At 44.3% G+C, this 17,342-nt stretch overlaps 1 protein-coding gene across 13 annotated transcripts in view; it reads right to left on the reverse strand.

Moving 5' to 3' along the window:
* VEPH1 (ventricular zone expressed PH domain containing 1) overlaps window positions 1–17,342 on the reverse strand; it is a 759,919-nt gene that overhangs the window by 361,590 nt on the left and 380,987 nt on the right. For all 13 annotated transcript variants that reach the window (XR_007155827.1, XM_047876091.1, XM_047876078.1 and 10 more), the window contains one exon: window positions 12,356–12,556. The gene's annotated coding sequence lies outside the window, so the exon portion shown is untranslated. The remainder of the gene's footprint in view (window positions 1–12,355; window positions 12,557–17,342) is intronic.

The raw sequence follows: 17,342 nt of genomic DNA on the forward strand, positions 1-17,342 counted from the left end.
GAGACTATCCTAGATTTCCTAGACTCTATTAGATTCCAATTTCTGCCACTACATTATGCTTGGGAGGTCTCATTATTGCAAAAATGACTGTTGGGTTTCCTTTGAATTTGGGTTCTCTGAATCTTTCTAATCAATTCTTTTTTTGACATTACAAATATTAAAAGGACTCTATATTATCAGGAAAGGGAAATCCATTGTTTTTTTTTCCCCAAGCTGCATTTTTTGTTGTTAGAAGTACCTACAAATGGATTTTAATTTCTTATTCTATCTTTCAATGTATTTCCTAACAGTTAATGTGAAATGCTTATGAAATAAATGTTGCCAAATGCTTTTCTAGCCAGATTGCTGATTAAGCAACTTCTTCTTTAGCACATAACTTTTGGATCCTTTAATTAATTAATTAATTTTTTGAGAGAGAGAGAGAGAGAGAGTGTGTGTGTGTGTGTGTGTGTATACACACACACACACACACACACACACACACACACACACACGAGTGGGGGAGGGGCCGAGGGAGAGAGAGAAAGAATTCCAAACAGACTCCACACTCAGCAGGGAGCCCAATGCTGGGCTCTGTCCCACAACCCTGGGATCATGACCTGAGCTGAAATTAAGAGTCTGATGCTCAACTAACTGAGCCACCCAGGTGCCCCTGGGTCCTTAAAAAACAAACAAACACACAAACAAAAAACCAGAAATAATGTCTGAGAGAAATGGCCTTAAGAATCAATATCAGTGTTATTTAAAATAAGCCTAGCCTGAGACAGTCATAAACTTTTCCAAACAGCGTATGTGCAGCAGAAGGATAAAAGTGGCCTTAATTTGCAGGCAGCAGACACTGAGGGCCTGTCATTCATAAAGAGTTGGGAAGGGTGGAAGAACAATGTCACTGTTTGCGAGCATCTCAAAGTGGAGTCTATACAACACCTGCAACAAACCTTCACGGAAATTGCAGATTCCAAGGCCCGCCTCAGACCTAGTGAATCAGGACATCTGGGGTGAAGCCTGGGAACGTGCATTTTGCAACAGTCATATGCATTCAAATTTTAGAATCATTAAGCTAGGGGCTCATATCTTCTAGAGGCAGAAGCAGTCTTGCCAGAAAATAATACCAATTCTCCAAAGCCAGGCAGACAAACTGGGCTGCAACAAAGTTGTAGAAAATTTTAGGACAAAACAACTCAATAAAAGAAGAAAAAGCACAGTTCTACATAAACCCCTCCATGCTTCTATATTGAAAGGAAAGGTAAGGCTTTTTCCAGGCTATCACTCACCATCAATATTAAGCAGTGTTTGGGAAGCTGAATAATACAGCCCAAGGAGAATAGAGGATATCCAGAATCATTGCAGCCACGGTCCCTGCACTAACTCTGGTCCACACACTTCTCCTTTCTGTCAGTGACATTGTCATCCTGCTCTCTCAAGGCTAAAGCATCATGCAACCAGAATCTTCCCTTTTTAAGCCAAAGCCCGTGGAAATAAGAGAGGGAAAGACATGGAAAGGGAAAACAGAGCTTATTGTGTATAATTTAAGCCAGAGTTAGCATGGTGTAGGTGGACAGAAACCTGCTTTTTTGACCCCAGAGTAGTTGTGTCATTGTTAGTGCAAGAATTTCTCAGGGCCTCAGCTTCATTCCCTGTGAATGAAGAAGTTCTCCATAATTCCTGTGTGCTGCATTTCAGCTCTGAGACTGATTTGATTTACGAGCATCAGTGTCTTGTCTAATTGCTTGGTTGTTTAGACAAGCAGAATCTAACATCTCACTGGCCTAAAGCCTCTCCTGCCATCTAGTCAGGAACTGAAATGTCAGCATCAGTGTCCCTTCTTTAATGGCATGGTGGTTAAGAGAACATGCTTCAGAAACAGGTAATCCATGTTATGACTCCAGCTCTGTCACTCCTAACCTCCATTTCTTCATTGTTTAAATCGGCATACTAATATCCATCTCAGTGTACCATTGAAAAGCCTAAATAATGTTTGTAAAATGCCAGCTCCACGCTTGATATAAACAAAAGGCCACAGAGTCGGGTCTTCAGAAAGACCACAGACACCTTAACTCTTCCGTAATGAACGTCCATCTTCAAGTAAGGTCATGTTAGAAGAGGAAGGACCACCATTTATGTCAACTGCAGTTTTTAAAAAATGAACTGTGTAATCCATTGCAGTGATATACCTTGCATAATTGATATCTAGAGTGAATGACTGCTTAACATTCCCTTCTTTATCTGATAAAATTATTTCCAGTAATTATCACAATAATCATCAATAATCATTATTTTCTTGATTTGTTCTTTAGGGTTTTTTTTAAATATCTTTTATGTTTATTTATGTTTGAGACAGAGAAACAGAGCATGAGTGGGGCAGGAGCAGAGAGAGAGAGAAAGAGAGGGAGACACAGAATCCGAAGCAGGCTCCAGGCTCTGAGCTGTCAGCACAGAGCCCTACGCGGGGCACCAACCTACAAACCGTGAGATCACGACCTGAGCTGAAATTGGATGCTTAGTCAACTGAGCCACCCAGGTGCCCCAGATTTGTTCTTTAGTTTTAAAGTAATAATTAACAATTTAAAAAGAAAAGCAAATTGCATATTTAAAGATCATTCGAATCCAATACATTTCAGGTATAAACTAAAATGTGCACTTGCTGAAGAAAAATATTATACCTCACAGTTCCGTCTACTTATTTTCAATTTAAAACAGAGTCTCCAAGAGGTTACACATAAATGACAGAACTGATATTCTTCAAGATATTTGTATGTGTGGTTTTACAATCACCAAGCAGCTATTATTTGTTTAAAATTTTTTTAAGTGTATTTATTTATTTTGAGAGAGAGAGAGAGAGCACCAGTGGAGAGGGGCAGCGAGAGAGAGAAGGAGAAAGAGACAGAATCTCAAGCAGGCTCCACACTATCAGTGCAGAGCCCACAGCGGGGCTCGAATTCACTAACTGAAAGACTATGACCTGAGCCAAAATCAAGAGTGGGATGCTTAACCAACCGAGCCACAGGGCATCCCTCCATTCTTTGTTTTAAATTTATTGTCTAAATGCAGGCAAAGGCGCTACCACCAGGGCTAAGGCAAAACCTGCTGTAGACAGTGGTTCCAACAATCTCCAATGGTTACAAACTTGCTCTAGAATAAACTCCTGCGGCCAATTGCATGAACGTTGGGGGAGCCGGCTGGAGGAGGCCCACTGTGTAACTGGCAGCTCTTTCCACTTAATTTCCACGTGGAATACAATATTTATTAGAGGATAATTTTAAGAATGACATTTACTCTGAAGCTTTCATCTATAGTATTAAAACCCAATAATAGCCACAATAGTTCTGTAGAACTTAGACCAACTAGTGATTTTGGGGGGGGGGGGGGAAAGAGTCTCATCACTGATACTGTTTAGAATTGTTGGCTAACATGTTGATGCTAAAAAGCAGATGAACTTGTTATTGTTTTTAAACTCTCTAAGACAACACACACCCTATTGCCTGAGCCTAGGCGACTCTCTGTCCTGCCCTTGGCATACCATTGATCTACTTGTTTTCTTCATCGATGAGTTTCCAGAATTTTCTGACTCCCCAGCACCCAGTATACCCCTTTCCACATAGTAGGACATAATAATTATTTGTTGAATTATGAATGCCACTCATGCTCATTATTTTTAAAATCCCTAAGAGCAAATATTACTATCTGCATTTTGCAATTAAGCTTTGAGAAATTACATAACCTGTTCAAATTCACACAGCTCGTTAGCGGCAGAGTTGGGATTTGAACCCAGGGCTCTCTGGTTCCTGTGCATTCAGCACATGGCCATGTACACAGCTTCTCATCTGTGACATAATTTGCTGACACCTGTCTACTCAGTCTAAAATTTATAATGCATAATTAAAGAAGTAACCTTTGTAGGCACTATTCAGGCTTGTTTTCATCCTAAATGCAAGTTGGAAAAATATTTGGCACTGGTGACTGTCACATTCATTAGGAGCCTTAAACCCATCTGCAGCTCTATTGATATTCATCAGCCCTGCTAAATCATTTACACCGTCAGGAAATTAGTCTAGAATGGCACTCCTTTTCAGAGAAAGGAACAAGGAAAATCCAGAGAGGCAAGAAACTGAGCCCTGATGGGAGGCAAATAATAGCAGGTAAATGCTCCAGGCCGCACCGCCAGGGGGACCAGGGAGAGGCTGTCATCCATAGGTTGGAGAAATAAAAACCCAGCCGCGGTGGGATTTTCATTCATATGGCAACACAATCCAGGGCCTGGCAAGTCACTGAGCCTGCACAGCCAACCATCTGTTTCAAAGCCTCCTGCATTTTCCCATTCATGTAGCCATTTAATCTGCCCTTGGCAGGGCTGAAAATAAAATTCAGGAGCCTCAGAAGTGCTTGGTTTAGAGAAGCCTCACTGAGATAAACCCAAGCCTAGTAGGCCGGGACCACAGGAGGGGGCAGCCCCACAGCCCTCCTGGCACACTAATCAGAAATCATCCCACATGTTGTCAGCAGGGGGAGCCCCCCCAGGAAACAGAGGGCCTGTAACCGTTAACGCACCCAGGAGGTGATTCCGGGGACCTCATGGATCCTCTGATTGGGTAATTTTGTTTTCCTGTTATAGTGATTGGGAGGGGAAGGGAAATTTTAACCTCTTTTTCTTGCTTTGGTTAGAAGTGGCACCAAGAAGGGGAAATCAACTTGAACGGTGGAGTTACCTCACCACAGCTTCTATCTGAGGAGTTAATTAAGGAAACACCAAATTAGAAATTTAGAACATGACATCTATTTTAGAATTTCCACTTGTCAACCAAGCATCTTTTTTTTAACAAAAATTTAAAAAATAAAAATATGTCTAGAAATGCTTAGTCACCATTAAATTTCCTTGTGGCTCAAACCCTTATGCCTCCTACATAATTATAAATCAAAAGATTCAACCTTTTATAAATTCTCTGAAGTCACTGGTTCCAAGAACCTGGGGAGCATCCAAATGACCTATGGGAGCTTTAAAAAATATAGAGCTATGGTTCATTGAATTTGAGTTGAGATCTGGGAAACTGCATTAGAAAAATGTATAAACTTGGTGATGCTAATGATCAGCCAGGTTTCAGGACAACTGCTTGGAATCGGCACCCACAACACATTTTTATCTGCCTACGCCATCAGGGGCTTTGAATTGCAGTTTGCTGATGACAAATAAATAAGTCTCTCCTAGTTAGGCCTTTGTCCCTCAACTTGTATTTCCCAAACGTGTCCGATTTACAAATTATCCGGGAATTGAGTCTCAAACTTGATCACACACTTGGGCATTACCTGGAGCTCTTTAAAGAGCCCCTTCCTTGGGTCCCACACCCAGTGACTCTGATGTTGTTGGTCTGGGATGAAACCTGGGCATCAGGATAGTTGAAAGTTCCCCAGTGACTCTAATGCACAGCCACAGTTTGAGAACCTCTAACTGAGGGAGCCTGTTCAACACAGATGCCCGGACGCCAAGCTAGATCCATTGAATCAGTACTTTTAGGGCAGGATCCAGGGCACCTGAACTATTAATGTGCATGGCCAGGGGCCATATGGTCTGGCAAGTTTATGAATGAAAGAACTTTAAATTTCTTCTCCCCAGTAGACTGTGGCCCTTCCCTGTCCCTGCAGTGGAGGGACAGCCACCATTTTTGCTAGAGCTATGGCTGAGACTACCAGTGACTGGTCTGAGCAGAAATGTGCAGAGTGGCAGTGAGGTCTGGGGCCAACCCCGAGGCTCCCTCCCTCCCTCTGCCACCCATCCACACACATGTGGATGTTTCCATAAATCACTTCTGATATGTGGTTCGTATTCAGGAAGTGCTCTGACTGCTTACCCATGTAATGATGGAGTAGAGGAAAGGTCTAATTTTGGAATGACTGTGGCTTAGGCAGCGCCGTGTTCCTTGCAAGTCTGAATTTCCTAAACACAGTGGCTCCACTGCTCTGCCTGCTCACCACAATTACACAGGCTGTTTGAGGCACGCTATCCATCACAGCAAATTACTGGTGTGATCCACTCTAGAATAAGGCTGGACGGCCTTGCTGATGGCAATCTTTGCAGAACCTTCCTGATAACCAAGAGAAAGGCAAGGTGGGAGGAAGAGCTTAGCAGATCAAGGCTGCTGAATCAATTAACAAGGTCTCTGCCTGACTTCCAGTCTGAGTGAGAGACAGGGGTGTGGGAGCTGCTAGTACGCAGACAGCATTATACCAGGGTACATGTTCTTGTCAGCTTGGTTTACTGGTACATTACAATCGGGAAAGAGAATAGCGTTCGTGGAGTGCTTTACTGACTGCCACCCAGTGTTCAGCCCTTACAAACATGATTTCATGTAATTCACCCAAGAAAATCATGATCACTCTCATTTTATAGGTGAAGAAACAGAGGCCATTTATCCAGGATCACGGGTCGGTAGAAGCAGACCAAGATTTAAGCCCAGATTGCTCTGGTTTCAAAGCCTTTGCCCTTCCCAGTATCTTAGGCCAACTAAGACCCCACAGACTCTGGAATCTACTCACAGGACAGGTTCTGGAGACATATCGATATGTGAATGGACTACAGGGTTAACTTCCTGGAAGGATGGGATAGGACGTGGGATACCATCCTTCGTCCCTGAACACAGAACATGGCTCTTCCACTCCAGGGCTCCTGGCTTGGTAGGCTGGTAACAGGACAATAAGGCTGAGCCCTCCTCCCACGAGTGTCTCCTTTGGTTGCTAGGGTGTCCACAAATCTCAGCAACCAGTGTGTTAGGACTCCTGACATCATCCTTGGGTTCCTGGCTCTGTATTTTCTAGACATACCCTTTGAATTTAACCTTTGGTGATTTCTGAGGGCTGAGGTGGCTGGAGAGTCTGGAGTTAGAGAAAGAACATTCAGCTTCGTCCTAGGCGGAGGCCTTCAAAAGCCAACCTAGAACTACGGATCTAAGTGCAGGGGGGTTATCTGGGAGGTGGCCAAGGTAGCGCTATTAGAAGAGTCGGAAAGTGAGACAGAGAAGGGAAGAGAAGCCTATAAGGGGTGCACTGTTAGTGGTTACCCCGTGGGCATTTGGAGTAACACTGCAGAACTTGGGGACAGTTGTAGAAGAGAACACACGCCTCTGATTTATTGCCACCACCCAGAGACGAAAGGGCTGAGATATTGATCCTCCAACCTCCACCCAACACTGGCTGAGGGCTGTTCCTGGAGGAAGGGGAACTAATTTCCTGCTTGACAGGGGGCCTTGGGCTGAAAGGAAGCCTTCAGCTGCTAGCATGTCCTGACCAGGGAATGAAAAATAGAGGAGATACAAGGGTGGGCCTCCCAGATATCCTGAAACTACTCAGGACTGAAGAGAGTTCTATCATCCAGTGGCTCCAATGGCACTGTCCCTAGGACATCTGACCCATCACCTACATGATATGAATACACTATATGCCTAGGGCTGACATAAAATACCTGGTACCCAGTTTAAATCTGACCTTCAGATATATAATGAGTCATTTCCTAATTATAAGGATGTCCTGTGCAAATAGTCGTTGTTCAACTGGAAGTCAGATTTAACTGCATGTCCTATATTTGTATTTGCTAAATCTGGCAATGTTTCTCATGCCTCCTTACCAAGTCAAGGGTGTGTGTGTGGGGGGGTGGCTATTCTGAGGGTCTCTGACACAAAGCAAAAGGTATAAGACTTAAGGCACCAGAAACATTCCCCGATCATGTGAGGAGGAGCTGGCAACATTTAAAGGTAAGAGAGTGAGATTTTGAAGTGGCGGCAGGGTGGGGGGTGGGGGGGGGTGGGGGATGGATATTGGTCTTTGGAAACAGAAAGAGTGATTCTAGAGTTGCACAACCTATTAATAACCTTGGCAGTTCATGGTATCACTCATTATTCTGTTTGGGATTTATATTCAACTAACAGTTCTTGAACAATTGTCTCCGAGCTTCTTCCCAGTGATTACACTCCACCTTCACAACCATTGTCATTATACCCTTGAGGAAAGACAGAGTCTCCCAGAGGACACTCCCAGAGCAGTGTCCAAGGTGGACCAATTAGCAGTTGAACCCATATCTCTGGCACCAGGTTCCAGGATCCCCTCTGCTGCAGGGAGGGGTCCCAGGGGCGTGTCTGACCCCACATCCTGGTACTGCCATTGCTTATGTCAAGTAGAAGGCAGAAGTTTGGCTCAGTCAGTAGGAATGTTGGGCTCATGTGCAAAACTGGACTATAGATAGCTTTCAGCTCACTAATGGCTTACTGTCTAGACCATTTCACAGATACCATAATATAGCTGAACATAATCCTCATATTAATAAACAACACCCATTCCTTCAAAAACATTGCCTCTGTAAGAGAACACACCCTGAATTTGAACTGAGAGGGAAAGGCCAACTCCCAAGTAGCTCCTTTCATGGCCCCTGTAAAAATAAGACTTTCTCAGCCCCCAAGGCTGACTCATCCATGGATTCTTGCAGGGAAGGTCTGGAGGCATGTGGGATAGAGACCTCAGTGTGTGAAGGGTTGGGAGGTGGTGGCCTAGGCAGGGAGGCTGGAGACTCTGGTCTCACCACACCTATGGGATGAGAGGCTCTGGGGAAAGCACAACCCGGATGTGTAGGCTCTGTCTATGACAAGGAGGAAGCCATCCCTGTGGGCCTTGGGGTTCTCATCTCTAGTCTTCAGAATTCTGTGGCTGTCCAAGGGAAGAGGAGAGGAAAGAAGGTTGAGATAGACCCCATTAGGAGTGGTTTATTCCAGGTAAGAGTAGAGAGACAGACATTTCCAGAAGGAGGGGGTGTGCAGTGGCCTCATGGCAGCCCCCTGAACATGCAGCAGCCTGACTGTGTGAAGACACAGTGGGGAATGTCGGTTAGGAGGAGCAGTGGCCATTTTTATGGCTCATTCCCAGACAAGTGCTATTCACCTAGGAATTGGCAAGAACTAACAGTACTTAACGTTAGAGGTTATTCCTGGATCCTGTATAAACTGATGGGCTGCAAGAGCCTGATGTCACAAAAATTTTGCAGCCATTCCTATGACCCTAAACCAAATCCTGAAACCAACCAGTCAATGATGCGGTGCCTAATGGGGACAGGGGCAGCCCCGTGTCAGGTACTGATGAATTCAGAGAGTCACTTTATATCAGAGAAAGATGAGTCATGAGCTCAGCCTTCCAAGAAGGTTTGTGAAGGGGGAGCCGAGGAGGCAAAATGTAATTATCTAATGCAACGGCAGCCTCAATTAAGGATGACAAGGGGACGAGCAATAAAAGAAAGATACTGGAGCATCTGATTAAGGCCCCAAATGTAAAAACAATAGTGATCATTCTCTAGAGAGTAGTGACAAAGCTTCCTTCTAGGGGATTTGAAGGGAACAGCCCCTATGCCCCTCTCTCTCACTCCATGCCCTCAGCACAAAAGAAGCAGTGCTGACCTTTAAACCCAGAATCAGGTTTGCACAAAGGACAGACACTGGCTCAAAGTCTTGGGATTAGGGGCCAAAGATTTTGGCTTTGATGAGTCAGGTACAATATTTATCCTGAAGGAGGAAAGGGCACCACATATCATTCTTCTTGAAGGTAATCCAGGTAAGCCTGGTGACAGCTTCTTGTTCCATAAGGAGGCCTTGAGGGTGAAAGAAAAGTGAAAGGAAGTTCCCCTAATCTTCCTGGCACCCTCTCAGATCCGATACTCAGAAAACAGGCTTATTTGCAGAAAGAGATCAGCACTCCTGGAGGAATGTGAGTAACAGGAGCCTACAGCCCTGTCCAGGCACAGGCTGCTCATGGACAGACAGATGTGGCTTCCCTTCTGCCTCTTATAGCCCAGGGTCTCAAGCTGCTTCCACTCTGGTGCTATAAGGAGCAGCGTGCACCTAAGGAGTCTGTTCCCCCATCTGTCACTTCAATGAGGGCTCAGACTGTGGACCATGTTTCCTGTACAGCATGGACCAGGAAGCCACGGGGCTGCTGCAAAGGTAGGGGGAAGGACTTCAGGGCATCCCCCCCTGCCAGCTCTCCCTTAGAATAAGGCAGGGCAGTGGGTCCTCGGTATGCACAGTATGCGCTGTGGAAGGACCGTGGCTATTTTGATGAGGGGTGGATTTGAATCCCCCTCATTGAAAGGCAGGAATAAGTTCCTTTGCTAGTCAGTAGGCCTTGCTGGCTGGCCAAGATCATGCCTCGATGGTCTGTTTATCTACTTAGGTGGAGGGCAGGCAATGTGTAAATGCACTCCCAGGAATGCCATGTTCTGAGAAGGTGTCCCTCAGGCCACGTGTCCACAGCAACATTCCCTATAGATGCTAAGCCTGAATACTGTTGCCCCCATTCTGGAGAGGAGCAGATAAGGGGTGCGGCTGCAGTTACCTCTGTGCTCAGCCCCTATAAAAAGCTCCTGGTGCCACCCTCCACATATTCATAGAAGCCTAATGAGACAGAGGTTTTTTAAAATGTTTTTAAACATGTTGTTGATGATGATAATTGGCTCAGGAAACAATTTTCCAGAGTCACAGGGTTTGTTTTTTCTGCGGTTTGTGGATCAAACAGAGAAGAAAGACATCTGACCAATAGCTGTCCCCTCAGGGAGCTGCCTCTCCCTCTTGGTCTGCGAGAAGCCTGCACGTGTCTGCCCCAGACGCCCAGGGGCAGCTCCTGGCTCCCAGCTAGCGCCTTCTCTTGACTCATGTTTTCCTTTCCCACAGTCCTGAATCTGTTGTCCCGAGTTATCAGTGAGGGAAAAGGATCGGGGATAAGACTAATATTGACCATATGACTATGTCTGGCACTTGTTTTTTGTAAGACTGGAATTGAATCTGAGACTGTAAGGACCCCCAGCCCCCAGCTCCATGCAGAAAAAGAAATGAAACTACTGAGGCAAAATGGCCTGATGAGGGGCCCCCAGCTCTGTGTGTGAGGGGCCTCTCCATGGCTACACCTCGTGGTGGCACAGTTCGCCGTATTTGATTCTATCGGACAGAAACAGTGGGGAGGAGTGATTTAAAGTAATCAATGACTGTCATTTTTTTAGACCTCAAATTCCACCATTCTACACTCAAGGGGGGAACTGACACTCTTTTCCAAGTGAAATTTAACCAAAGAATAGATGTGAATATGGATTTTGGCTTTAGGTGTTTCCTACTCCACTCTGTTCATGAGCCAAATTAGAAGCATTGAACACTGATTGACCCAAATGTTGCAAACATTGCAATGGATCCTGTCAAAAGACTCATCCCCCTATCTTAATAGCCAGGCTGGGCCAGAGGGAGACCAACAGACTTTCCAGAAGAGAGGATGTCTAGGCAACAAGGAGGGGAGATGGCTCTGGGACCCGCCTCTCTAAAAGCCCTTCTCCAGCTCTCCATCCCCTCCTGAGGTGATTTGTCCAATCAGCTAGGTCTGGGGCTGTCCCCACTCATCATAAACCTGGTGAAAGGAGGAAAGGGGGTCTACTGAGACAGGCTGTCCTCAGACCAGGAGCTGATTTTATACTGAGATCCTCATTGCATTTGGAAAGGCCAACAGTGCTTACAAACCTTCATCCAAACTTTGCCTATAGGAAGGACTAGGAGCCACAGTCTCAGAGGGAATGGACTTGGATTTTCTTCAAATTTCTCCTATGTGGAGCATTGGGCAATGGGAATGTGAGTTCAGCTTCTGGTGGTGGGGACTCCCATTGCTCCGCTTGAGTAGAAGCCAGACTTCAGAGGAGAAAGGCCAGGGAGTAATGGGATGTACATTCCCAAATCACCTTGGTCAGGACACATGAGATTAATGTGTTTACCTGTCATTTGGATGCTACAACTGCCAGTTGACTGGTCTCCTTTCCCCTGATTGTCCTTGCTCTCTCCTTTTGTATACAAGGCCAACTTTATCTTACTCCCATTGAAAGTTTTTAGTGGTAGGTCTTCGCTGCTTACCAATTCAAGCAAACTCTCGTCCCAGAGCGCCACCTCCCCATCCCGCTGGCTGACCTGTCTTTCACAGACCTGCCCTCCTGCCAAGTCATATTTCTTAGAGTTCTTTATACTTATTCTTTGAGCTTTTTCACCTCCTTGCCTTTTTTTCCAGATTAGCAACCTCATGTTGATGCCACCCTGCTCTCCCCACAATCTGCCAAAATCCAGCCATCAAAGTTCACCCCAAATGTCATCCAAAGTCTGACACTTTCCTTTTCCAAATGATGGTGATGACGAAGATGTTGGTCCATAACATTGATTATTACACATCAGGTAGTGCATTAAACATATGGGTTTTTCTGTTTAACCTTCAAACCCACCCTCCAAGGCAGATGGTGTTACTATCCCCATTTTACAGAGAAAGAAAAACAGTGAGAGCAAATAAGTAACATGTCATTTTACTGTACCTTCTCATGTAGTATGTCAATCAATTTTGCATCTTCCCTAATAGATCTTGAGAGCAGGAGGAGGGTCCCATTCATCTTCTCTTGCCCCACCCTGCCTAGTGCAGTGCCTGATGCATGGTATCCACTCAGTATGTTGGGTGATGTTTCAGAGTGACACAATTCAGCTCGTTGTGTTTTCTTGCAATTGGGTATTGTTCTCACCTGGAAGAACATAGTTATGTTTTTTTATGTTCCATAGATTAGGTCTGAAGTGACCCAAGGAGGCCCTTCTGCCCTTGCAAAAAGAAGCATCATGTACACTCCTGAGAGAGGGAAGAAAAGGGAGGAACTCTCTTCTCCTCATGGGATGGGGAGTGGCTCAGTTCTCCAAACCTAGGCAGGGATTGGCTCCTCATAGGAGTGAATGGCTGGAGGAGGGTTCGGAGGAAGAAAATGAAAGGCTGGAGTTCATAATTCCAGGCACCACAGCATGAATACTGGAGACTTGGGCTGATAAAAAAGATCATAAGGCAGAATCAGGACTGATTAACATAGTAACAGAGGTGGAAGGCCAGTCTCTCTGCATGCCCACTGCCTCTGTCCCTCATAGAGAAGATGGGGAGCCATGGCTTCCCAATGTGGAGTCCAGGCATCCTGTTCCACCTGGTGTTGGAATCAGCATTCCTAGGATCACAGAAACCTAGACCCAAACTTGGTGTTGCCACTTCCATAAGCCAGGTGGCTTCTGGCAAGATGCTTACTGGTTCTGGGCCCTAGTTTCCAAACCTGTTAACATGGAGTGACATACCTGCACTGCAGGGCCCGTGTCAGGACTAGACGTAGGCAGACCATGAGCACAGGGCCCAGCCTCCAGTGCTCAGTTACTCTCAGCTGGCAGCTCAGTGAAGGGAGAAGATGAAGCCACATCTCAGGTCCCAGGAGGCCTTGTCAACCCTCACTGGACACTTCCCTACTCATACTTGGTGCTTCACTGTTATTAAAACCTTAGGTCACATGAACCCAGACCTAGACGCCCCCTTAGCCCCAGCAGTCCCTAGCAAGCTGTCCCTCTGCACCAGGAAAAGCCTGTCTGAAGGTAGGTTGAAAGGTGCATGCATTATATTCCCACTGGACAGTCCTTTGCATGGCTTTAAGGGGCAAAATACTGCTTTTTTTCCTGATACCCTATAATAAGAAATGGTATATTTTGATAGCCCTTTGATTTCATGGGTCCTTAGTACGTATGAGCTAGAATTTTAAAGAACATGACTATAATTTGGGGCTTGTGGTTAAGCACAACTCAGACACCAGACATAATTCACCACCACTCTGTACTCTTGGATTTTCCACGTGTCCCCCTTCATTCTTTCATGAAGTTTTATTAGGATGTTCTATTTCCTTCCCTATCTCCCCCCCCATCTGATGAATTCAGGTAAAAAATAATTCCACTTTAAAAGTTGCCTAAAGAAGCTCTAATTTGATTGGTGTCTTTGGGTTCACCTAAAACCAAAGCCTCACTCAACAAATGAGGAAAATGGAGGTCGAAAGAGATTAAGTAGCATGTCCAAGTAATCACAGAGGGAAGATGGCAGATCCAGGTGAGAGTACAGGCCCAGGTGTTCCCAGAGCACAGTCTATCCTCACACTATGTTTCCAATCGTCCTGCATCCATGTCCAGCTTCATGAACTCTGCTATATCCCTATACCTTCTGTATTATCATTTACCCAATACTTTGTCTTCAGATTCTGTCACATTTTCATTTAGATAAATTTATTTCAAAGGGAGATTTTATATAATTACCTATTGAAAAAGGCGTATCACTTGCCATTGATAGAAAGTTATAAAGACGATGTGAAATGTAATTGTATGGAATTCTAACTAGGTATTGTTACCTGGGAAAAGAAAAGAAGCTGGAAACCTGTTCTGATTATAAAGGATGAATGGCAAGTCTCAGAGGTGCTAAAGATTTAGTAGGACACATGAAAGTGGTTCTGGATCTGATTTTAATGCTACTTAATGCCATTTTTATAGCAAGGAGAAGAACCTTTGCCAATACAATCAGTGGGATATGCTCCCACTTTGAGACCGTTGCGGTCCATGATGCTGCCACACCAGGTCTCTGTGAGTCCTTAGATGTCAGCAGACTCCTCCCTTCCCTGGCGCAGCAAGGCCTTTCAAGGGTATGGACACTCACTCGAGGAGCTTCATGCATCTTGTTTGGTAACTCAATGCCAAATGAATGCCCTACATTCCTTCATTATTATAGTAGAATAAATGTTGAATTTAAGCATAAATTTTGGTAAATTTTCCAAGGGACTATCTTGTTCACCCCAGAAACAATGTCAAGATAATTAAATTTTAGATAATAATGAATCAGGGAAGTTGATCTCAGCAGTGGAAAAATGCTGTGATTTAAATTGCCAATATACAGATACTTTTAGTTCTTAGAAGCTACTGCCAACTGTGCCTGCCGGAAGTTAAATTCTCAATAGCTTGCTATGATTGATGCAGGCATTAGTCATTTAAAAAAAAAAATATCTTGAACTAAGTAATTTGCATCCAAAGGATGACATCAGTTAACACCATGGGCTTGTTGTTTTAGAAACTGACCACTAGATGGAGCACTTGCAATTCAAAAATAAAAAAATCTCAGCCCCGGAGGTACAAGCATTTTACCAAAGGATCTATTGTACTTACAAACCAGCGTGTACACAAATGAGAAGGCACTGCTTGCCCTGAAGATGGTATTCTTTTCTTTCTTCCTAGACTTTGATATGCCTCTCCCTCCTTCCTCAGGACAGGTCACTTCTCCCCACAGGCAGTGTCTCTGTAGGAGTTCACCTTTTTAAACTTTTGGTGTGTGTCATCCTTCTATTCCTAGCCCTGTGACTGGGCAGAAAAATGTATTCCTTAAGATGTGGTTTCTTTCTTCCCCCTACCTCAACACTACTCGCTCCTGAGCACTAAGGCACCACTTCTTCGGGTCCCGTGACTGGATGCTAATCTGATACATCCCGCAAGAGCACCTTGATTTGTAGGACACCCATTCTTCTCTACGAATTACACACTACCTTTCCTCTCCCTCATGATGATAGCAATAAATTTTCTTTAAACTTTTTTTTTTAAAGAAAGTCCACATCAATGGACTAGTTGTTCTTGTACCAGCTCTTTAATATGGCCATAATGAGGTATATGAGCCCAGCTCTCAGAGTGAGGACAGGAAGTAGGAGTGACACCTCCAAGCAATAGGACCTAAAACAATAGACTACATTGAGCCCATTGCAGCAAATCAGTGAATTTATTTGCACGTTCTAATCCAGAGGGAAACTTCCCCCCCCCCCCCCACAGCCAATGAATAGGGAGGAGGGGTGTGTGTTGGTGGTGTGGCATAAAAGGGGGAAGACAGGTAGAAGAACTGAAACATTTACTTCGTCTCTATACAAATAGGGATGTCAACAAAATCAAGCACAAAAGAGCCTCTTTGTGGCTGGTGTTTCCTGGCCACAGCCCCAGAACCTATGAACCCAGAGCTCTGTTCCCAGGTGGCCTCTCCTAATTTGCTAAATAACCTTGGGCAAGTCACTTAACCTTCCCAAACCTCAGCTTCTCCAGCTATAAAAGGGGGGTGCCGAGAGCTGTCTCTTCTCTGCTTCTCTGGGAAGTTGTGAGGATTAATGATGAGAGAAAGGCAGTCAAGGGCCTGGAGTTTCTTTGAGAAAGGTGCTGCTTATCCTTGGATTGGAGTAATAAAAGTAAATAGAATAAATACACTTCAGCCAAAGTCGCAAGGGCTCTGTGCCCTGTGGGTTTCCACATTTCCCATTCCTCAAAGAGGGTTGGCAGGGACAAAACAAAACAAAAATACCTAATAAAGCCTTTGTTTGGCAAAATTCTCACCGGATTTTCACCTGATGAATCTGTGCCTATAGATGAAATGCTTTTAAACATCCTGAAAGAACCGAAAGGAGAAAACGGTTCTGCCCAAAGACGGCTGGTCCACCCACCTCGCCCTTCGTCAGAGTGAAACACATGTCCCCACATAGAGAGAACTCCTCTGACAATTAGCCTTCTAGTTTGGTGACAGTAATTATCACCAGTAACAGCTTTTCTTTCCCTCTTATAATGAAATATATATTCATGCTGCAGACGCTCCGATCTGAGGACTGTTTGGGTAGAACCCAAAATGCAAGAAAGAATCGACTTTAACCTATTTTAAAACATTTGATCTAATTTGATATTTCTAGTTTTCAACAGCTTACAGCAAATAGATGAAAATAAATGCCTTGTCACATGTTGTGCTGCGGACTATGCCTTTTGGTTTTCAAAGACTCCTGAAAACAGGAGTTGAATCCTCTATTAGCTACATCTGATGCCTCAGGATTTTCCAGCTGTCATTGTTCAAAGGTCTATTTTTTGGAGCCTTGAGGAATGACCAAGTGGATTATTTGCTCTAAAACGCTGTAAGTGATCTGTTTCTCACAGTCGTTCAGCTACAATAATGGAAAAAGATGGTACAGGTGGGAGTATATGCATTTCTCTGAATATTTTCGCAGCTAGAGATCTAATTCTGATATTTGAGGAGGAGGCAGAATAATAAATAATCATGGATTGTGCTGCTGTTTGCTTCCTTTTCTGAAGTCTAATTATTGTAGCGGCCCACTGCCTTGATTAAGCCTTTCCTCCCTAAATAATTAATTTGCCTTTATGCAAGTGTATTTGCCTCTTACAAATCTTAACACATAGCACTGAGGACCCAGGCTCAGCAAACCCACTTTCAAGCACATAAATAATTGCCTTGGAATAATGAACAATTAACCTTGGTAAAGGAGGGCTAAACATTAGTATACTATATTAATTCAAGATATTAGCTGTTTAGTATTTAAAAACATTATAAACACATATATATCTGTACAACTACATGGTCAATAAGTTTGCTTAGTTGGAATATGATAATTAGTTCAAAGGAAGAGTTTCAATGTAAATATTTAAACAATTTGTTTTGGTCTA

This window comes from Prionailurus viverrinus, chromosome C2 (assembly GCF_022837055.1).
Source record: "Prionailurus viverrinus isolate Anna chromosome C2, UM_Priviv_1.0, whole genome shotgun sequence".
In the NCBI taxonomy this organism is placed as follows: Eukaryota; Metazoa; Chordata; class Mammalia; order Carnivora; family Felidae; genus Prionailurus; species Prionailurus viverrinus.